The sequence below is a fragment of the Choloepus didactylus genome, chromosome 6, assembly GCF_015220235.1.
Source record: "Choloepus didactylus isolate mChoDid1 chromosome 6, mChoDid1.pri, whole genome shotgun sequence".
Lineage (NCBI taxonomy): Eukaryota > Metazoa > Chordata > Mammalia > Pilosa > Megalonychidae > Choloepus > Choloepus didactylus.
Genome location: NC_051312.1, coordinates 104,195,436 through 104,219,851, shown reverse-complemented (window position 1 = coordinate 104,219,851; position 24,416 = coordinate 104,195,436). Strand labels below are relative to the sequence as shown.

Here is a 24,416-nt window from a genome sequence, read left to right as displayed (position 1 = left end):
TTAAAAATGTAGCTCACAAATATTGAGGAACATAATCTTCCTCCAGAAAAAGTGCCTACCAATTCATGTTGATTATGGTTGCCAAGAGACAGAGTTTAGTCCATTCAAATTAAGTTCAGTGGGCTGACAAATGCCAACTTTATGATAAAATGCTAGGTCTTTTGTGGTAGAAAAATGCCCATTGGAAACACTTAGACCTTTTAAAATTTATTCTTATTTTAAAATAATGACAAATTTATGCAGCTTTCAAATCAAGTCTGTGCCTTTTTTTTTAAGCATTCACGATGCAAATTCTAAATAATGAGGCCTTCTCCCAGACATTCGGGACAATCTAAGACGGAGGTTTTCCTTCTAGAATATATTCTTTCTGCCAAACATTCCAAAGACTTTAATTTTTCAGTCCTGGGGTATTTGGCTGTGTGCAAATAGCACTGGCAGAACTGGGGGAGGGCCAGAGGGGAGGGAACCTCTGAACACTGTACTGACTTCCTTCCTTTTGTTACCTCTTCAGTCCTGGTGCATTCAGCTAAGTTCATCCAAGCCACCAAGCCATAAACAGGGCTTTCTTTCCAGAGACATCATGAGGTTGGCAATGGGCTTAGTTCTGTACACTTTGAAGTTTTAGCTTTATGGAAAAAGGAAAAAAGGCTAAAATAGTGGAAAAGCATTTGGACATGGCATTTTAGTGTTAATGGTTTAAATATTCAACCATGAATATTTAACTGTTAAATACAAAATAGTTAAAATCTAATAGTTAAAAGTTTAATTAATTTATATAATTAAAATGGAAGGCCTAGATTCATGCATTCATTCATTCAAGAAATATGTGGTGAGTCACTACCACCAGTAGAAAGCCATTCTAGGCACAGGATTAGCACTGAAAAGAGCATGGAGCCCCCAGGGCTTACATTTCAGAGGGTACTGAACTGGGGTCCTTTAAGAGTGGATTCCTCTCTAGCAAAGAAGCCACATGCAAACGGCATTTACTGCAGGATCTAACAAATGGTGAAAAAAAAAAAGAGTGTAAGACTGGTTCAAAGTGATGTTAGTTAAATAGAAAAAAAAATTGAAATTAAAATCAAGAGGATAGTTGTACAGATATAGGTGACAAATTATTAGCTCCAGATAAATAAAAAACTGGGTGTAAAATAGCACACTCTTTAAGCAAACAAAATGGTATATACTAAGTGATAAAGGCTGTGAGAGGTGAAAGGTCTAGAATTGTGATGAACACCGTAACATATTTACTTAATGCCTGAATGAAATCTGTGGCTATCTTATTAAAACAACAATAAGCACTAACTGAATCCATGAAATGTACTAGTTTGACTTGGAAGTGGTAAACCCAGTGGGTTCGTAATACTTTTTCATAGTTTGCACTGTTGAAGAGAAAAAAATAATTACATTGAAATTTGGCATTAAAAGAGTATCCAGGAGAACCAGTCTGGATTTTGACATGAGAGACCTGGTTTTAAACACTGGCTTTGCTGATTACTCTCCATGTGGCCTTATCTATAGGAGGAGAAAAGAATGTGAATGTTGAAAGTTTAGGAGAATTAAATGAGAAAAGGGACAGGAGGTATCTAACATAGTGATGTACACAAAATAGATGCTCAGTTAATGGTAGGTCATTTGTGATTACAGGAGCAGAATTCTGATCTTTTGTTCTTTTTCAGTCTTGTGTTCCTCCTGGTGCACCAGTCTGCATCTAGATATAAAATATCACTGGTAAAGAGAAGGATTTGCTGCCATGTCCTAAAATGCTCTTCAAATGCTTTCTGGTTTCTAGAAGAGTATTTAAACCTATGTAATACATTGTAATTGGCTCTGTCAGCTATTATCTGTGCCTTGAAATTTGGATTGTGAACGCAGGAGGTGTATGGGATTATTTTACAGGGTATCATATGTTGAATTGATGAGAGAATTACAGGATGGATAGGTCAGAAATTATGATACCGGTGGTGCCAAGAACAATAAAAGTTGAAAATGGAGAAAAAGGTGGGACTTACTGGGTTGTAGCTGGTCTCTCCGAAAGAGGAAAGAAAAGAAAATCAGTGAACATTACTCAGTGTCTCTGATTCTCAGTTTTTTCAATTGTGAAATAGCAATAGCCATAGCTACCTTGAAGTTGCAGGCACTAAAAATCCAATGGACACAGTAGCCATTCTATAGATGAGTGTTATTTTTATTATTATTATTTTTATTTAAACCATGATACTGCAGAGCTAATGAAACTGACTACCCTCAGGATAGCTATCAGTTCATTGCCTTTGTATCTTTCAACAATACATGTATTTTATATACTACATAATTTTAGCTGCATGATCCTCATCATTCTCCAGTTTTTTCTAGCTTAGGTAATACCATATGTGAGAACTTCTTGGAGCAGAAAAATGAATTTTTGATAAGAATAAATGCCACAGCCACTATGCAGGTAATGTCCTCACTTCATCTCATCAACCAGAGACTCATTAAGACCAGGGCCATTCAGAATTGTTTGACTGTTCTGCAGTTTCTGCTGTTGTTTACTTACGTAAATATACAATATTCTTCTAACATAAAACACCATTTGGCCTTTAGTTTTTTTTAGACAATTATGATACTATGAAACCATCGTTTAGTAAAGGACATAATTCTGCACAACAAAATATATATAGGCTTTGAGCCCATCACCTGTTCTTGCCTGTCAAATGGGAAGTTAGAAGACTTGGGAGTTGGTGCCTTTGATATCTTTCAATGAATTTCTGTTTACAGCCTACACAAATTGTCATGTTTTTCTTTAAGAACTAACGAAAGGGGCTTATCAAATAATTGTTCAAGATCCATGGCCAAAAGCCTATACAATAAATGCTAAATGAATGCAATTTTAAACCAATTTATGCATTGTAACTTAACAATACATGTTTGATTAGATAATGATTGAATCTAAGATCTATGCAAGAGAATTGAATTTAGCCAGGGATAGTTGCAACAATTATTAAATAATTAAAAGTGAAAACAGATCTTTTTTCCCCATTCAATAAATTATATTTCAGTTCTCCATTACTTCATTCTAATGTAACCTAGAAGCTCTTTTCCCTCCACAAATCATTGAAGTTTGTAAACTAAAAATTATATTGCACATTTATTATTATGTCTTAAAATTCAACAGCAGAAGTTGGCTCCCTTCTGTTTTCTAAACCAACAAATTAACATGAATTTTAAAAAGCTATAACAGGCTGCTTTATTCCTGGAGAAACGCTTCAGAGTATAGCGGTCAATGCTTCCTTTCTTTATTCTTTCCTTTTTAAAGATTTCTTTAGCTCTAAATAGAGGCGAAGTCTTTTTTATTCCATCAGTAGTAGGTGGTGGTGGTCATCATACCCAGGGCTCTATTATAATTATCAATCATTCTATCTTCTGTAAGACCTGAACATTCTCTTTTTTAAAGTTGATAACAAGGCCATTATAGAACTTATTGGGGAAATAATAATAGTCTAGATAAATTTTCTTAGACTTACTGAACATTGAGACCAATTACAAATGATCATTCCATAATTATTCCATTTAGACAATTTTCCATGAACAATTCAATTAGAAAATTTTCATTTTATTTTATTTTTAAGTTTTTCATGGCCCTTAGGCAGCTTATTCTGGCTTTTCTTTATTTTTATTTTTTATTACAGAATTTGTGGGTTTACAGAACAATCATGCATAAAATACGCAATTCCCATATACCACCCCACCATCAACACTTTGCATTGGTATGGAACATTTGTTACAATTGAGAAGAGCACTTTTTGGTAATAGGACTATTTTAACAGTAGTTACTTTTGTTACAATTTATAAGAGTACTAAGATAGTACCATTAACTATTGTCCATAGTTTACATTAAGTGTAATTTTCCCATGTACCACCCTATTAATAAAACCTTGTATTAGTGTCATACATCTGTTATAATTCATGAAAGAACATGCTTATACTTGTTCTATTAACTAGAGTCCATTGTCTACAGTACGGTTCACTGTGTTATACAGTTCTATGTTTTATATCTTTTAATTTATATTCTAGTAACATATTCAACTTTAGTTTTCCCCTTTTGACTACATTCATTAATATGATTCAGTGATGTTAATTACACTCACAATGATGTACTACCATCACCACCATCCATTTCCAACTCTTTACAATCAACCTAAGTAGAAATTCTGTAAAAATTAAGCCTCCATTCCCCATTCTCTCCCCCCAACCAATCTATATACTAGATTCTAATTCTATGAGTTTGCTTATTATAATTTGTTCATGTCAGCGAGATCTTACAGTATTTGTCCGTTTGTGTCTGGCTTATTTCACTCAGCATAATGTCCTCAAGGTTCATCCATGTTGTCACATGCATCAGGACTTCATTCCTTTTACAGCTGAATAATATTCCATTGTATGTATATATCACATTTTGATTATCCATTCATCGGTTGATGAATATTTGGGTTGCTTCCATCCTTTGGCAATTGTGAATAACGCTACTATGAACATTGGTGTGAAAATATCTGTTTGAGTCCCTGCTTTCAATTCTTCTGGGTATATATATCCAGTGCCACGATTGCTGGGTCAAACGGTACTTCTAAATTTAGTTTCCTGAAGAACAACCAGACTGCCTTCCACAGCGGCTATACAGTGTTACATTCCCACCAGCAATGAATGAGTGTTCCTATTTCTCCATACCCTCTCCAACACTCATAGTTTTCTTTTACATATATATATATATAGTAGCCATTCTAGTGGGTGTGAAATGTATCTCATTGTGGTTTTGATTTGCATTTCCCTAATAGCTAGTGATGTTAAACATATTTTCATGTGCTTTTTAGCCACTTGTATATCCTTTTTTGGAGTACTGTCTATTCAAATCTTTTGCCCATTTTTAAATTGGTTTCTTTGTCTTTTATTTCTTTTTACTTCCTGGATATTAAACCCTTATTGACCATGTGGTTTCTAAATATTTCTCCCATTGAAAGATATCAAAGGCATTGAAAGATATCAAAGACCATGGAGTAGTTTGTCTTTTCACTTTTGTTAAGAAAAGGTCCTTTGATGCACAAATGTTTTGTTTTGTTTTGTTTTGTTTTTTAATTTTAGGGAGTTCCCATTTATCTATTTTTTTTCTTTCATTTCTTGTACCTTGGGTTTAAAATCTAAGAAGCCATTGCTTAACCCAAGATTCTAAAGATGCTTCCCTACATTTTCTTCTAGGAGTTGTATAGTCCCAGTTTTTACATTTAGGCATTTGATCCATTTAGAATTAATTTTTGTGTATGGTGTGAGGTAGGGGTCCTCTTTCATTGCTTTGCCTATGGATATCCAAGTCTCCAAGCACCATTTGTTGAAGAGATTGTTCTTTCACAGTTGAATGAACTTGGCAGCCTTGTCAAAAATCAACTGGCCATAGATGTGAGGGTCTATTTCTGAACTCTCATTTTTCTTCCATTGGTCATTAAATCTATCCTTGTGCCAATACCAGGTTGTTTTGACCACTGTAGCTTTGTAACATTCTTTAAAGATAGGAAGTATGAGTTCTCCTACTTCATCCTTCTTTTTTAAGATGTTTTTGGCTATTCAGGGTCCCTTACCCTTCCAAATAAGTTTGATACTTGGCTTTTCCATTTCTGCAAATTAAGCTATTGGAATTTTTATTGAGTTTATGTCAAGTCTGTAAATCATTTTGGGTAGAATTGACATCTTAATGATATATAGTCTTTCAAAACATGAACATGGAATGTCCTTCCATTTACTGGGGTTTTTGACTACTTTTAGCAATAGTTTGCAGTTATCTGGGTGCAGGTCCTTACATTCTTGGTTAAATTTATTCCTGGATGTTTGATCCTTTTAGTTGCTATTGTAAATGAGAATTTTTCTTCATTTCCTCCTCAGGTTGCTCATTACTGGTATATAGAAACACTACTGATTTTTGCATGTTGATCTTGTACCACACCACTTTGCTGAATTCATTTATTAGCCTACTAGCATTGTTGTAGTCTTTAGGGACTTTCTATATGTAAGATTGTGTCATCCACAAACAGTGCAAGTTTTATGTCTTCCTTTCCAATTTGGATTCATTTTATTTCTTTTTCTTGCATAAGTGCTCTGGCTAGAATTTCCAATACAATGTTGAATAACAGTGGTGACAGTGGGCATCATTGTCTTATTCCAGATCTGAGAGAGAAAGCTTTCAGTCTTTCACCATTGAGTTTGATGTTAGCTGTGGGTTTTTCATTTATGCCCATCGTGTTGAGGAAGTTTCATTCTATTCCTGTTTCTCTAAGTATTTTTATCAAAAAAGGGTGCTAGATTTTGTCAAACACCTTTTCTGCATCAATTAAGATGATCATGTGGGTTCTTTCCTTTGTTTTTTTTTAATGTAGTTTTAATATATTAATTGAATTTTTTATGTTGAACCACTCTTGCATACATGGGATAAAACTCATTTGATCATGGTATATAATTCTCTTAATGTGCTATTGGATTCAGTTTTCTAGTTTTGCATTCAGGATTTTTGCATCTATATTCATAAGACAAATTTGTCTGTAATTTTCTTTTCTTGTAGTATCTTTATCTGGTTTAGGTGTTAGGGTGTTGTTGGCCTTATAGAATGAGATAGGGAGTGTTCCCTCCTCTTCAATATTTTGGAAGAGTTTTAGCAGGACTGGTATTAATTCTTCTTGGAATGATTGGTAGAATTCACCTATGAAGCCATCTTGTCCTGGTTTTTTCTTTGTTGGGAAGCTTTTTTGATGACTAATTCAGTCTGTTTCTTTGCAATTGGTTTATTAATGTCTCTCTTTCTTGTAGACTCAATGTAGGATTTTCATGTGTTTCTCAGATTTTTCTCCTTTCATCTAGGTTTTCTAATTTTTTGACATGCGATTGTTCAGGATATACTCTTATAATCCTTTTTATTTCTGTGGGGTCAGTAGTAATGTCCTCCCTCTCATTTCTGATTTTATTTATTTGCATCTTCTTTCTTTTCTTCCTTGTCAGTGTAGCTAAAGGGTTTGACAATTTTGTTGATCTTTTCAAAGAACCAACTTTTGGCTTTGTTAATTCTCTCTATTGTTATTTTATCCTCAGTTTCATTTATTTCTGCTCTAATCTTTGTTATTTCTTTCCTTCTACTTTCTTTGGGATTACTTTGCTGTTCTTTTTCTATTTCTACCAGTTGTAAAGTTAGGTCTTTGAATTCAGCTCTTTCTTGTTTTAGGTTTTGGTTTTGTTTTTGTTTTTATCTTCAACACATTTTTACTAAAAGAGCACTTAAGGTAAAAGGAATAATTTTACAATGTAAAAATTAATTGACACTTTACCAAGCCTGGGAGCCCCCGTCCCTCCAGATGCAGCTGGACCTGAGATCAGAGAGCATCTCCTTGTCTAAGTTATGGAATATTTATAGCATTTTTAATTTAGAGGGCATTTATTTAAGTCATATTCTATTTTTACATTTGAACCACAAGTAGTAGATCAAAGGAGGGTAGCCACAGTGTTATCAGAGATTTAGCCTTGAATGTTTGCAAAACTCTACTGAAAATATTTCTACTAATTAAACTATGACTTCTGTAAGAGAAATATAACATACTTTTTGTTTAATTAAATTCAGTTTTATTGAGATATATTTACATACCATACAAATCATCCATGGTGTACAATCAACTGTACATTATATAGCTTCATAGTACCATCATATAGTTGTCCATTCATCACCCCAATCTATTTTTGAACATTTCCTTACACCAAAAAGAATCACAATAAGAATAAAAAATAAAAGTAAAAAAGAACACCCAAATCATCCCTCCCCATCCCACCCTATTTTTCATTTAGGTTTTGTCCCCATTTTTCTACTCATCCATCTATACACTGGATAAAGGGACTGTGATCCACGAGGTTTTCACAATCACACTGTCACCCCTTGTAAGCTACATTGTTATACAATTGTCTTCAAGAGTCAAGGCTACTGGGTTGGAGTTTGATAGTTTCAGGCATTTACTTTTAGCTATTCCAATACATTAAAACCTAAAGAGGGTTATCTATATAGTGTGTAAGAATGTCAGAGTGACCTCTCTACTCCATTTGAAATCTCTCAGCCACCAAAGCTTCACTTCTTTTCATCTCCCATCACCCTTTCGGTCATGAAGGTGTTCTCAATCCCATGACACTGGGTTCAGACTCATCCCCGGGAGTCATATCCTGCATTGCCAGGGAGATGTACACCCCTTGGAATCAGGTCCCACATAGTGGGGAGGGCAGTGAGATCACCTGCCAAGGTGGCTCAGTTAGAGAGAGAGAGGGCCACATCTGAGCAACAAAGAGGCACTCAGGGGGAGACTTAGGCACAATTATAAGCAGGTTTAGCCTCTCCTTTACAGCAACAAGCCTCACAAGGGCAAGAACCAAGATGCAGAGCTTGGCATACGAAGCCATCTGTCCTCAGTGTTTGTGAGAACATCAACAACAATCCAGGTGAGGAAGTCCAACACTTCCACTTTTTCCCCCAGCTCCTCAGGGGGGCCCTGCATATTTATTTTTATTCTCCACTCAAATTACTTTGGGATGTGTTGCTATTTCACTCTACCCTATACAGACCTACCATATCTCACTTCCTTCTCAAAGTTCCATGTAATTGTGGTGTTTGAACAAACTGACTGTAGAAGTTATATTGTTTAGAAAATATAGATCCTGCACCAAAAAAACATCTCTTCCCTTAGTCTCATATGGAAATTGAACTTTTAACAGTTCATCCTTTACCCCTTGGCCCTACTTGCCCTAGTCTTAATCAGATCTGCTTTATTCATATCTCTAATTGAAGTCTGGGCTCTTTTTCAGCTTTTTTTTTTTTTAACAGTTGCTGTTTGCGTTAATACTGACATTCATATCTGCCAAGCTCTAGCACTGAGTTTCATGTGTCACACAGATACCCCATGTTCCAGAGACCAATCAGGTTATATACAAAGGGATCAGCATCTCAGAGTTTGGAGATAGACATTACAATTCAGGAATAGATTTGACTGCTGTAAGAGCTTACAAACTAGGGACCATTGCAATAAGCGTTTCCCTGTTCCGCTGTGCTCTACGATTCAATTCTGAGTTTACACATTGTAGTTAGTCCATATTGGTGAGGCATTATAGTGTTTGCCTTTGTTTCTGGCATACTTCACTCAAAATGCTGTGAGCAGGATCAGTTCACCTCCACCTCCTTGCGTGTCTCACAGCTTGTCTCCTTCTTGTAGTTGCTCAGTATTCCATTGTATGCATGCACCACAGTTCACCATTCTGTTCCTCAGTCGATATACCCTTAGGCCACATCCACCCATTACAGATCATGAATACTGCCTCCATAAACACCAATGTGCAAATGTCCATTCATGTCTCTACTCTCCGATCTTCCAAGCACATACCCCATAACGAGGGTGCAGGACCTTAAGGCCCCCACATACTTAGCTTCTTGTGGAACCACCGCACTGACCTCCAGAAAGGCTAAACCATTATACCTCCTCATCAACAGTAACTAGGTACATCCCTCTCTTCTTGTTTTCTCCAGAACTTTTACCCCTATTTATATTTTTCCTACAATTTTATAGAGTTGTATTCACATACTGTATGATTATCCACAGTGTACAGTCAGTTGTTCACAGTATCATCATATAGTTGTACATTTATCACCATAGTCAGCACTTGAACATATTGATTACTAGGAAAAAGTTTTTTTTTAGTGAATAATAAAAAAGATAATAAAAAGAAAAATAAAATGTCATACAATACAATTTAATAGTAAGACAGAAAACATCACCACTACCAAGAATCCCATATCCCTCCCTTATATTCCCCTCTCATACACATTTAACTTTGGTATATTGCCTTTGTTACATTTAATGGAAGCATATTAGAATGTTACTGTTGACCATAGACTCCAGTTTTCTTTGATTATGTTTTTTACCAAATACCATCCTTTTTTCAACACTCTGCATGGTTGACATTCACTTGTTCTCCCACATGTAAAAACATTTTTATATTTGTACATTTAGTAAGAGTCATTGGCCACTCCAGTTTTTGTTGGGTTACACAGTCTTAGTCTTTATCATCTATCTTTACCTCTGGTGTCATACTTTCCCTTATCTCACCTCTTTAAGCTTTACTCACAGACATCTTTGTTCAGTGTATTTGCAATATTGTGCTACCATCACACAGTATTATGCTATCTATTTCTGGATCTATACAACCAATCCTGCTGAACATTCTGAACTCCTTCAACATCAAATGTCTGATCTCTACCCTCTTTCTGTTTCCTCATAGACTGTGATAACAGCTTTTCACTCTCAAACTTTGCTCATTAATGTTAGTTCATATTAGTGACACCATATAGTATTTATCCTTTTGTTTCTGGCTAACTTCACTCAACATAATGTCCTCAAGGTTCATCCACATTATTATATGTTTCATGTCTTTGTTCTGTCTTACAGTTGCATAATATTCTATCAGGTGTATATACCACAGTTTGCTTATCCACTCTTCCATTGATGGACATTTGGGCTGTTTCCATCTCTTGGCAATTGTGAATAATGCTGCAGTAAGCATCAGTTTACAAATGTCCATTTGTGTCTTAAGTTTCAGTTCCTCTGAGTATATACCTAGCAATGGAATAGCTGGGTCATATGGCAAATCTATACTTAGCTTCCTGAGGAACCTCCACACTGTCTTTCAGAATGGTTGCACCATTCTACATTCCCACCAGCAATGAATAAGTGTGCCTCTTTCTCTACATCCTCTCCAGCACTTGTAATTTTCTGTTTTTTTTTTTTTTTTTTTCTTTTTTTGGATAATGGTCATTCTGGTAGGTGTGAGATGGTATCTTATTGTGGTTTTGATTAGCATTTCCCAAATAGCAAGTGATGTTGAGCAGTTTTTCATATGTTTATGAGCCATTTGTATTTCCTGTTCAGAAAAGTATCTGTCCCTGTCTTTTGCCCATTTTTTAATTGGGTTGTTTGTCTTTCTGTTGTTGAGTTGTAGGATCACTTTATATATTTGGGATATTAAACACTTATCTGATATATGGTTTCCAAATATTGTCTCCCACTGTGTGGGCTGCCTTTTTACTTTTCTAACAAAGTCCTTTAATGTACAATAGTGTTCGATTTTGAGGAGATCCCATTTGTCTTTGTTCTTTGGTTGCTCTTGCTTTGGGTATAAGGTCTAGGAAACCACCTCGTATCACAAGATCTTTAAGAAATTGCCTTACATTTTCTTCTTTGAGTCTTATGGTCTTAGCACTAATATTTAGGTCTTTGATCCATTTTGAGTTAAATTTTGTATAAGGTGTGAGATGGGGTCCTCTTTCATTCTTTTGGAAATAGATATCCAGTTTTCCAAACACCATTTGTTGAAGAGGCTGCTGTGTGCCAGTTGCTTTGGCCTGACTGCCTTATCAAAGATCAATTGTCCATAGATGCAAGAGTCTATTTCTGAACACTCAATTTGATTCCATTGGTCAGTATCTCTATCTTTATGCCAGTATCATGCTGTTTTGAGCACTGTAGCTTTCTAATATGCTTCAAAGTCAGGTAGCATGAGACCTCCCACTTCATTCCTCTTTCTCAAGATATTGTTGGCTATTCGGGGCACCCTGCCCTTCCAAATAAATTTGGTTATTGGGTTTTCTATTTCTGCAATGTAAGTTGTTGGGATTTTAATTGGTATTGCATTGAATCTATAAATCAGTTTAGGTAGAGTTGACATCTTAATTATATTTATTGTCCAATCCATGAACATGATACATTCTTCCATTTTCAGGCCCTGTTCAATTTCTTTTAGCAGTTTCTTGTAGTGTTCTTTAATAGGTCTTTTGTGGCCTTTGTTAAGTTTATTCCTAAATACTTGATTATTTTGGTTGCTATTGTAAGTGGAATTTTTTTTATTTCTCCCTCTTGCTGCACATTACTTGTGTATAAGAACACTACAGGTTTTTGCATGTTGATCTTGTAGCCTGCCACTTTGCTGTATTCATTGATTAGCTCCAATAGCTTTACTGTAGATTTTTCTGGATTTTCTACATATAGAATCATGTCATCTACAAACAGTGAGTTTTACTTCTTCCTCTCCAATTTGGATGCCTTCTATTTCTTTTTCTTGCCTAATTGCTCTAGGTAGAACTTCCAGTACAGTGTTGAATAACAATTGTGAAAGTGGACATCCCTGTGTTCCTGATCTTAGAGGGAAAGCTTTCATTATCTCCCCATTGAGTACAATGTTAGTTGTGGGTTTTTCATATATTGCCTTTATCATATTGAGAAAATTCCCTTCTATTCCTATCCTTTGAAGTGTTTTCATCAAGAAAGGATGTTGAATTTTGTCAAATGCCTTTTCTGCATCGATTGAGAGGATCATGTGGTTCTTCTGCTTTGATTTATTGAAGTGGTGTATTACAGTAACTGATTTTCTTGTGTTGAACCAGCCTTGCATACCTGGAATAAATCCCACCTGGTTGCAGTGTATTATCCTTTTAATGTGCTGCTGGACTCAGTTGGTGAGTATTTTGCTGAGGTTTTTTGCATCTATCTTCATTAAACAGATTGGTCTATAATTGTCTTTTTTTGTAGTATCTTTATTTTACTTTGGTATTAGGCTGATGTTGGCTTCATAGAATGAGTTGGGTAGTTTTCCCTCCTCTTCGATTTTTTTGAAGAGTTTGAGTAGGATTGGTATTAATTCTTTCTTGAATGCTTGGTAGAATTCACATGTGAAGCTATCTGGTCCTGGGCTTTTCTTTTTGGGGGAGCTTTTTGATGACTGACTCAATCTCTTTACTTGTGATTGGTTTCTTCAGGTCATCTATTTCTTCTCAGGTCAATGTTGGTTCTTTATGCTTTTCTAGGAAGTTGTCCATTTCATGTAAGTTGTCCAGTTTATTAGCATATAGTTGCTCATAGTATCTTCTCATTATCTCCTTTATTTCTGCAGGGCCAGTAGTTACATTTCCTTTCCCATTTCTGATTGCATTTAGATTGCATTTATTTGCATCTGCTTCTCTCTCTCGCTCTCGCTCTCGCTCTCTCTTTGTTAGTCTAGCTAGTGGTCCATCAATTTTGTTGATTTTTTCAAAGAACCAGCTTCTAGTTTTGTTGATTCTCTCTATTGTTTTCCTGTTGTCTGTTTCATTTATTTCTGCTCTAATCTTTGTTATTTCTTTCCTTCTGTTTGCTTTGGGTTTAGTTTGATGTTCTTTTTCCAGTTCCTCCAGGTGGACAGTTAATTCCTCTATTTTTGCTCTCTCTTCTCTTTTAATATAGGCATTTAGGGCAATAAATTTCCCTCTCAGCTGCATCCTGCCTTAGCTGCATCCCATAACTTTTGATATGTTGTGTTTTCATTGTTATTTGCCTCAAGGTATTTACTGAATTCTCTTGTAATTTCTTCCTTTACCCACTGGCTTCTAAAAGTGTGTTCTTTAGTCTCCATATATTTGTAAATTTTACAATCTTCTGCCTGTTATTTATTTCCAACTTCATTCTGTTATGATCCAAGAAAGTGTTTTTTATCCTATCAATATTTTTAAATTTATTCAGACTTTCTTTTGTGACCCAACATGTGGTCTATCCTAGAGAATGATCCATGAGCACTTGAGAAAAATGTGTATCCTGCTGTTGTGGGGTGTAGTGTTCTATAAATGTCTGTCAAGTCTAGTTCATTTATCATACAATTCCACATCTCCGTTTCCTTGTTGATCCTCTGTCTAGATGTTCTATCCATTGATGACAGTGGTGTATTGAAGTCTCCAACTATTATTGTGGAGTTATCTACTTCTCCTTTCAGTGTTCTCAGTGCTTGCCTCATGAATTTTGGGGCACTGTGACTTGGTGCATATTTATGACTGTTATGTTTTCTTGATGAATTGTCCCTTTTATTAATATATAGTGTCCTTCTTTGCCTCTTTAATTGTTTTACTTTTGAAGTCTAATTAGTCTGAGATTAATATAGCTACTCCCACTTTTTTCTGGTTGCTGTTTGCATGAAATATCTTTTTCCAACCTTTCACTTTCAGCCTGTTTTTATCCTTGTGTCTAAAACAAGTTTCTTGTAGATAGAATATAAATGGATCCTGTTTTTTAATCCATTCTGCCAGTCTGTGTCTTTTTATTGGGGAATTTAATCCATTAACATTTAGTGTTATTGCTGTAAGGGCAGTGCTTTCTTCTACCATTTTGTCTTTTGGATTTTATATATCAAGTCTTATTTTTTCCTCTATTTTTTTTTTTACCCTTCCTGATAATCTTCATTTCTACACTCTTCTCCAAAGCTCTTTCTCCTGTCTTTTCCTATCAGCCTGTAGCACTCCCTTTAGTATTTCTTGTAGCACCAGTCTCTTATTCACAAACTCTTTCAGTGTCTGTCTGAAAATATTTTAATCTCTCCCTCATTTTTCTTTCATACTAATTTATTATTACTTATAAAATAAAACAATTTATGAAAACATTTACCTTTTCAGAATATAGAAACTACCATCTTTGCAAAATACACACACCCAAAATTGTTACAATACATATCCTTGTATACACAGCTTGGATATTACAAAAGTGTTTAAGAATCAACCTGTAAAAGTTGGGAGAAGAAACAGTTTCTCCAAACTTGGTCATATATTGTGATATTCAAGTATTCAAGCCACATTGTTGATATAAAACGTGTGTAGTGTGTAAGTTCAAAGGGATTTAACTTTCAAGGTTGCAGAGGTTTTTTATTGTGCAAGGTAGAAAATTGGGAGAGGGTTCCCTTAGAGTTAATTCATATAGGGTTGCTTAAGTAGTGGTTTACTTTCCATACTTTATCATGGGACTTAGGGAGGGGATAAAGTTTTAGAAACTCATCTTGGCAAGTTTTCTCTTAGAATCCCCTTCCATGGAGCAGGACTTCTACAAGATTGTATCTCTAAGATACCTTTGGGCTAAAAAATGCTCTGATTCTATAATTATCCAAGAGAACTGTAACTTGATGCTTCTGCATGTCTACATTTCAGTGTTGTGAATTGGGCTAAAGTTATAATGATAGAGATGACTCCCTTAAATGGACTTTATTTAGATTTGTCAGGTGAGAAGGGTTTGGGAATATCAGCAAGCCAAAAAAATCCCCCTTGGAACTACTGGAAAAGATGCTATTCTCACCAAAGCATAAATCTCAGAAGCCAAGTTCCTCCTTATATTGGAAGAATTATGAGAAGGTGGGGAAGAGCATATAATCTTGCAACTCTGCAAGTTCAAGATAATCAATGCTACATCTGGCACAGTAAGAATTGAGGGTCATTGTAGTCTTACCAATAAAGGATTCATTGTGACAAACGTTTGCATATACCACTCATTTCCTGATGAACTTCCCAAGCTTTTCTAGATGTTAAATTCTCCTGTCCTTGACTTCAGACCATTGGTCTGATGAAGTTCCAAATATAAAATGCATTGTTTGAATTCATGATATCAGCATCACTATGCACTGCTGACATTTAACATACTGATGTTTGAAAATTTAACAGGTTTTTTTTTTTTCCAATTCAAGAAACTGTAAAGTAAACAATAATGGATTCACACATCTTTACACTTAATCTATAACCTGAAGCATTATTGCATAAAATTCCATAAAGGAAAAAGACTATAAAAATAAGTTTTATACCATTTCCATACTTTAAAAATATATATTTTGAAATCCTCTAAGTATTTGGTTCAAAGGGTAATGGAGGTATCTATTAGGGTGAACCATATAAAACTATAGATTTTGTAAGTCAAGAATAGTCAAATGTGGGCAATTTCATATGTTTCAACCTAATAAAATCCTGAGAAATTTTTATTTGGCATCACACAATAAATTCAGTGTACTTACAGAAAATCACATTTCTAGTGAGAGGAAAACACACTTTAGGATAGAAATGCACACATGGCCGTGAAAGGATTTCTCTTGTGATTTAAAAATCAAAAATACTTGAATGTTAACAAAAATTTAGTGCAGTTTCAGAAAACACAGAGAACAATTAAAATTATAGAATGAGAGCTACAGTTGCTAAGGCCACTAAAACAGAAAATCATTAGTCAATTTTGGCAATTTAAAGACTTTTTTTAAAGGTTGCATATAAAAATTCTGGCATTAATGTAAAAAGGCACAAATATGGGCTAAAAGAATGAAAGTCACTTGCAAAATTCTTGAAAATAGGTCCGTCCATTTGTATTATTAAAACCATTATAAGTAGACCCCTATTCCAAGTTTCAGCTTTGGCCTCCTAAAATGGAATTTTTTGCAAATGTACTAATTATAGCAGCATTATCATCAATAACTTTCTGGACCTCTCACTGCTAAAAGGGCATCTAAATTTTTCTTCCCACCATATCCCATCAGTACCAAAAATACACTGAAAAAATATCACATATATTTATAATAAAATTACAAAATGTTTTGCACTTTTTTATTCAAATAATGAGCTCTCCTCTCACCAATGGCACCCCATCAAAAAAACAGACCAAAACCAAAACAGAAGCTACAGAAAATAATTGCTAGACCAAACAAACTGGCTATTCTAAACTAATTAAAGACATACCATATTCAAAAATGGTACTTTAATCATGAAACTTATTAAATATAATCAGTGAAGTAAACAGATTTTCCAGGCCTGTGTGTGAGATTGTGTGTCTGTGTGTGTGTAGTGTGTCTGAATTGGGTGATGGTGTCCTTGAAAAAACAAATTTCAGTAATGATGCTTAATTTGAAACTCTGGCACCATTTACAAATGGCGGCTCCAGTACTACTGGCAACTATGCAAAGAGCATCCCCCACTGTCCACCATGTTGGTATATTATGAAAGAAAAGAATCTGAAAAGTAAAAGCAAAGACCACATCCATTGTCTTCATTTTTGCTGCTGGCCCTGTTTTCTCTATTTGAAGTCCCTTTGTGAGAAATACTTGACCCCCCAAACCAAACAGCATGATTAGGATGAGAAATAGCCTCTCCAATCCACAGTTAGGCAGACTCCACACTACTAATACAAAGAGGACGATAATGCTTTCAATGAGGCCAACTATTACATAATATCAAATGGTCAAAAAGTAGTCCACAGATTTTCCCATCTTTCTCAGGACAACTAGAGTGAATGCAGCACAAACAGCATGTCCAATTGCTGTGACTGTTCCCTTGAGGTGGTCTGGATAGCTTTCTTTTATCTTTGCAGTGCTGGAACCAAACAAAAATGGTGGTCTCACAATTAGGATCACTCCAGTGATTGTGAATATGGTGAACAGAGGTTCCCAAGGGCTATATTTTTCCTTGAGAAACAGCCAAGTAAATATAGACTTTACTTGGACTGCTAAATGTGATAACTGTGGCATCAGTGAGGGATGTTTCCTGGAAAGCATAGTATAAAAGGATCATGGCAGTAGAACCAAAGACTCTTCTGAGAATGAGGAAGATTTGTTGACTTTTTGGGCCTATAAACCCAGTTCCTGCTCCATGTACAAGTTGTCCAGCAAGAAGCAGCAGGACCAAGGCTTGCCTGGCCGGGCACACCTGCTACCTCAGTGGCCAATGGCTCCTCACTAGTACCTGGGGTCGCGTCATCTGGCTGTGGCTGCAGCAACAACTGGGGGTCCCACAACTTGGCAGCCGAAGTGCTGTCCAGCACTGGCATCTCACAGCCAGTGCTTACATGCAGCCGCCAAGCCACCGGGCGCTTGCAGCAACTGCTCCATTGCCTGGCTCTTCCAGTGGGCAGTGGCGCCAGTGCGCATGCATCCTGGCCCCCCTCCACCCCTTCCTCAGGAATTCTCTGCCTCATGTTTGATGGACAGTTTTGCTGTATGTAGAATACTTGGTTGGCAGTTCTTCTCTTTCAGTATCTTAAATATGTCATACCACTGTGTTCTCGTCTCCATGGTTTCTGTGGAGAAATCTGTACATGGTCTTACCAAGCTTCCCTTGTATGTGATGGATTGCTTTTCTCTTGCTGCTTTCAGAATTCTCTCTTTGTCTTTGACATTGGTATCTGATCAGTAAGTATCTTGGAGGAGGTCTATTTGGGTCTATTCTGTTTGGAGTGCGCTGTACTTCTCGAATCTGTACTTTTCTGTCTTTCATAAGAGTTGGGAAATTTTCAGTGACTATTTCTTCTATTATTCTTTTTACTCTTTTTCCCCTCTCTTCTCCCTCTGGGACACCCATAACATGTATATTTGTGCATTTCATGTTGTCACTCAGCTCCCTAAGACCCTGCTCATATTTTTGCATTCTTTTCACCATCTATTCTTTTGTGTGTATGAATTCAAATGTCTTGACTTCCAATTCACTGATCCTTCTGCCTGTTCAAATCTACTGTTTTATCCCGCCATTGTCTTTTTCATCTCCTCCATTATGCCCTTCATTTCCATAAGTTCTGCCATTTGCTTTTTCAAGTTTATGAATTCCTCTTTATGGTCACCCAGTGTCTTCCTTATATCATTCATCTCTTTTGCTATATCTTCCCTCAATTCATTGATATGATTTTTGAATTCACTTAGGAGATTTGTTTGAACATATGTAATTAGTTCTTCCTTCAGTCCATTGAATTGATTTAGCATTAGTTGCCTCAACTCTGGTATCTCAGTTGAACTATTAGTTTGTTCCTTTGGCTGGTCCATATTTTCATGTTTCCTAGTATGGTTCATTATCTTGAGCTGTCCAGGCATCTGACTTTCTTGATTAGTTTATTCTGGAGCTCATTTTCACTCTTTTATCTAGGGTTTTCTTGTTGGTTGGCTTTGTTCTCTAACCTTTGGTGTCTAGTTCAGCTTATTCTGGTCCTCTGACTTAGGTTATATTTAGTTGATCAGAGTTTTTCACCTCCTGTCGTTCTGTTTCTTGCCCTGCCTCTATGTATCCTTTTTGTGTGAGTGTCTCCTCAGATATGGTCAACCCCAGTCAAGTTTTCCCACTCCAGAGAGGCCCAGGTCTCAGGAGGAGGGTATGGAGTTTCCTTGAGAATGAGACCCTCCTATGAGGCCTTTAGACTCTGTGCTTCTCCTATGCTGTCTGGCAGGTGGCACTTGCCTACCTGCAGCTCCCCCACCAGTGTGAGAATGGATGGAGCTTTTAGCTTTCCTGGTGACCCTGACCCTGATGGGGGCATGGATGACTGAAGCTAGTTTCTGAATTCCATCCCCTGGGGTCTGAGTTCCCCAAAGGAGAGCTGCCACTTGAGCTGGGTCACCCCCCCCCCCATTTTCTTGGGAAGTTATGGTCTTTAGCAAATTTTCTCCACCACTAGACTCATTATTTTGTCTCTCAGAGCTATCTTAGCTCTACTCTTGCCTGGGCCCAAAGTACAAGTCTTTGAGGCTTTCTGTAATGGGCTCCTTAGAATAGTTATTTAAAAAAAGAAAGAGAAAAGAGAAAAGGTAAAAAAAAAAAAAAGGAAGAAAAGCAAAAAGAAAAAGAAGGGCCCTGTATTGACTATTTGCTGTCCTTGCAGTTCTGACAGGCTATTGAGATGCAAAAAGACAAGGAGTTGAGGGCGATTAAGGAACAATCAAAAAACCAGAAAAACCAGCTTTTCAGAGAATGGCCCAGGCCCCCTGGGTTTCCATATGTGCCTGATTCTATTTGAGCCGGGGCCCTTCTCTGTATTGTGTTTACCCCCAACTTCAAAAGTCCCTGTATTTATTTATTTATTTATTTATGTATTTATTTTTGCTGTTTTTGCTAGCCCTATCTCCTCTCCACTGGGCTGACTGGTCCCAGATTCTCTGGTGTCTGGTCTCAGTTTATTTATGGCTGGAGTTTTTGTTCAGCAGTCTGAGTTTGTTAATCAGTACTGCAACTACAGTTCTCCATCCTAGTTCCCAGCACCGATGACCCCTCCTCAGAATTGTGCCTGGCAGGGAGGGGCATGGGCCCTTACAGATTTCACTGATCTCAGCTGCTCTACACATTTGTGGTGTTGTATGAAGTATGTCCAAACTCAAATTCCACTGTGGTGTCCGGTCCATGCAGTTCCTGGCTATCTACCAACCACCCCAGAGGAGTAACTAAAACCCACATCTCACCATTCTGCCATCTTGCCCCACCCTTATCTTTTCATTTTTAATTTAGCTGTTAAGGGCTATAAATTCCCTTCTCAGCACTAGCTTTGCTGCATCCCATAAGTTTTGATATGTTGTGTTCTTGTTTTCGTTAATATCAAGATTTTTACTGATTTTCCTTACTATTTCTTCTCTTCTGGCTTGTTGTTTAAGAATGTGTTATTTAACTTCTATATATTTGTGAATTTTCCAATTCTCCTACTGTTATTGATTTTCAGCTTCATTCAATTTTGGTCAGAGAAGATGCTTTGTAAGATTTCAAGCATTCTATATTTATTGAGACTTGTTTTGTGACCCCACGTGTGGTTTATCCTGGAGAACCATCCATGTACATGTGAGAAGAATATATATCCTGCTGTTTAGTGGTGCAACATTATGTATATGTCTGTTAGGTCTATTTTATTTATGATATTATTCAAGTTCTCTGTTTTCTTATCAATCTTCCATCTAGATGTTCTATCTATTGATGGGAATGGTGTGTTGAAGTTTCCAACTATTATTGTAGAAGTGTCTATTTCTCCCTTCAGTTTTACATGTATTTTGGGGCACCATGGTTAGGTGCATAAACATTTATGATTGTTATCTCTTCTTAGTCAATTGTCCCTTTTTAATATTTAAATAATATATAATATATTTAATATATAGTGTTCTTCTTTGTCTCTTATAAAAGCTTTTGTCTTAGTCTCTTTTGTCCGATATTAGTATAACTTCCCCAGCTCTTTTTTTTGGTTAGTATGTGCATGAAATATGTTTTTCCATCCTTTCACTTTTGACCTCTTTGTGTCTTTGGGTCTAAGATGAGTCTTTTTTAAGCAGCATATAGTTGGATCACGCTTCTTTTTTTATCATTCTGCCCATCTGTGTCTTTTGACTGTGGAGTTTAATCTATTATTATTCACTGTTATTACTGTAAAGGCAGTACTTACTTCAGCCATTTTTTCTCTGTTTTTTTTTTATGTCACCCCTATTTTTATCTCTTTTCCTTTATTGCAACCTCGTTTTCTGTAGAGTTGATCTTTTCTGATGTATCTCACTGATCCTTTTCTCATTTCTGCTTCTGTATAGTTTTAAAATACTTTCTTTGTGATAACCCTGGAGTTTATATTACACAACCTACATCTATATCCTACTAATTTGAAAAGACACCAACTTAGCTTCAATAGCATACACATTCCCCTTTTCAATCTGCTGTTGTATGCCTTTGGTGTATTTTTAATCTCTACTATTGTGACTTGCATCCTCATAATTTCTGTTATTTTTTTATACTTTCAAATTCTTCTTTATGCATATGCATTATCTTCTTAATATCCTTTAACTCTTTATACATATTGTCCTCCATCTCCTTGAATTGATTTAGGAGATTTATTTGAGCTTCTTTGATTTGTTCCAAATTTTGTGTCTCTCTGAAGTTTTAATTTGTTCCCTTGATTTATCCATATTTCCATTTCTTAGAATGGGTTGTGATTTTTTTGCTGATGTCTAGGCATCTGATTATCTTGGTGAGTTAACTCTGAAGGTCTCTTTTGTCTTGGGTTTTATTGTTGATTGGCTTTGTGTTGGTTCTGCTTTGATTCTTGTTCCAACTTATTGTAGACTTTTACAATAGCCCATGTTTAACTGATCAGATTTTCTTAGCTCCTCTTCATCTGATTCTGGCCCTGGATATATGGTACAGACTTTAAGATTGCAATGGAGGAGTAATTGTTTCACTTCTAGGAGAAAGCTTCCTTTCCTCTGTTCCTTCTCTGGGAATCTTGATCTGTTCTGTTTGTTTTTGTGCAGAATTTTCTCCCAAGCTCCTATGATTTTTTAAAAATTCTCTTCCTTACCCAGTGCCCCATTTTCCATACACTTTCCAGTTTTGGGGCACTCTTGTCTTACAGTTGTTCAGTCAAACACCCCCTTCCCTTTATTTTCCTTTGTGAGGTTTTCTGCCTCAGTTTTATTCCCTGTTAGGGTATTCCTCCTCAAGGAGCTAGAAGGGGTCAACCCATAAATGTGGGTCATTCCAGAAAAGTTCAGTTTGCATTTAGGTGGTCCAGCTGACAGTAACTAGAGTGAGGACACTGCTTGCCAGTCACAGTTCTACCATGGTTCCCTCCCCCCACTTGGGGTCCTTTTATATGCAGCATTTCTCAGCAACTTATGTTCCCCCAGGGTCCCTCTGGACTTGGGTCACTATGCTTGGATGTGCATGGGATTCTAAATTACTCTGTGAGTGGCTTTATATTCTGTGTCCCCAGTGGGAAGTGGGGGAATACAGGTTGCTGCCTCTGAGCAACTCCCAAGCTGCATGGGACTGAGTGAGTGGGAGGGAAGAGGACCAGTGGGACTGGGATAGATGCTTCCTACATGATATTTTTCTTTTACTTCAGTTTAGCTCTATGGAGTTCTTCTATAGTCTATACCACACTCCAGAGTTTTAAGCAAGTGGGATTTGTCTTTTTGTTTGCAAATGTCTGGGGATGTTTTTTTCAGGAGCTCTCTTGCCTTGCCATGTTGATGACCTCATACTTTTTTTATATAAGAGAAGAAAGAATGAATAAGAATTGTAAAGATAAAAAATGATTTTCCTTGACTCATATAAAGTATGTGTTATTACCCTTTAACTCACTACACAATGATTCATATCTTTCTTGAAGTAAATAGGTACCCAAGGACATCAATCCTATCTTGGATTCAGTGGAACAGAGCATTAGGGTATGTGTTGAGGCTCAGAACTAGCCCAAGCGTCTCTACTGCCACATGGCACCAAACTGCCATGACCTCTCACCTACATTATTGTAATTGATCCGCCTGCTTCTGTCACTGGGTTCTGACAATCTACTCTCAATATCAAAGCCAGATCAATCCTTCTAAATTATGTCAATCATATCCTTTGGCTGCTGTGAGTCCTCTGAGTTATTATTTGTCACACCTTACAAAATTATAAGCTCCATTAGGTTAGGGAATTTTATGTGCTTTGTTCACCACCGTATCTCTAGTTCTTGGAAGAATGCTTGACATATCATAGATATTTCTTAATATTTGTTTGAATGAATGGGTTTCTGAAGCACTTTGTTCCAAAGTTAGAGATTTGAGTATTATCAACTCACAGAGGATGATAAAAAATTTGAAGGAAACATGATTAGCTATGAGTGTTGGTAAAGTAAAGTGAAGAAAGACAACTTCAGCCTTTTAGAGCCAAAACTAGCGCTACATTCTGGGCAGTTTATCATTTAGGCTCTTGGCAGGGTACAGTATTTCCCCCATATGATACAAATGAAGAGACTTTAAAGAAAGAACTAAACACAAATGTATGAGCAGGGTTCAAGGAGTAAGAGGAACAGAAAATATTTACTACCCATTGTGGCTGAAGGAACAAGACAAAATATTACCATGAGCACAGTGAGACAGAACTATTGAAGGGCCAAGATATGGGAACTCTAGTCATAGAGAGAATCAGAGCATTTTGGGTTCCAGCCTAAAGTTATTTCCATGAAATAGGAAGAAGTAAAGAAGTACCTTAGGATAAGTCAGCCACTTTATAAAAATAACAAATATTAGTTTCATGACAGTAAATTGTCTAATATATATTATCTATATTTGTCATACTGAAGTATACATATTTTTAAAAATTTATCTTGATGCAAAAGAAAATACTTGTTGAAAAGAATTATGACTTGTGCTCTACAAATTCAACTACTGAGTGCTCTACTACTCTTCTTTTTGGTCCCTTTGGGAAGTTATGTGGACTCATCCTCCTCTGGACTTCACCAATACTTATAGCTTTTGAAGCTATGATTGCCAATCGGCACCCCCAACTGGTGGATGTTGCCATTAGGTGGTTGTATATTAAGGAAATAAATGAAATTAGTACTTGGATACCAAGAATTTATTGTAATTGACTAGTTAATGTTTGTAGGTTCCCCATCCCATACCACCCCAAATGGTACCTTTTCCTTCTCCCCAACCAAAATCATGCACAGAATCCAAAAGCATAAAGCAAATTAAAAAAAGGAAACAAAGGTCTCTGTTTAAAGGGAGGATATAGTATATGTGGGAGGGGGTAGGAGTGGGGCCCAGAGCCTCATCAGTTTACTCACCCTCACCTCTAATTTTACCTTCTGAGTTAACCCAACATGTAAAGCAACAATCTAGTTTAACCTCCCTCAATATACAAACAAAGAAGCACAGCCAGTGAAGTTCAGTGGCTTATTCAGAGTCACACAGTTTATGAGAAGCAGAGGCAGGACAAAAGCCAAGGCTCTGAACTCAGTGATTTTTTGGGGGGGAACACTATGGTACCTAAGGCTAAAGTCATGGTGGTACTCAAAGAA

General features: G+C 36.4%; 1 protein-coding gene and 1 pseudogene across 3 annotated transcripts in view; one reads left to right on the top strand and one right to left on the bottom strand.

Moving 5' to 3' along the window:
* GRM5 (glutamate metabotropic receptor 5) overlaps positions 1-24,416 on the top strand; it is a 554,896-nt gene that overhangs the window by 153,859 nt on the left and 376,621 nt on the right. The window lies entirely within an intron of this gene.
* Positions 16,624-17,819, bottom strand: LOC119535868 (annotated as a pseudogene).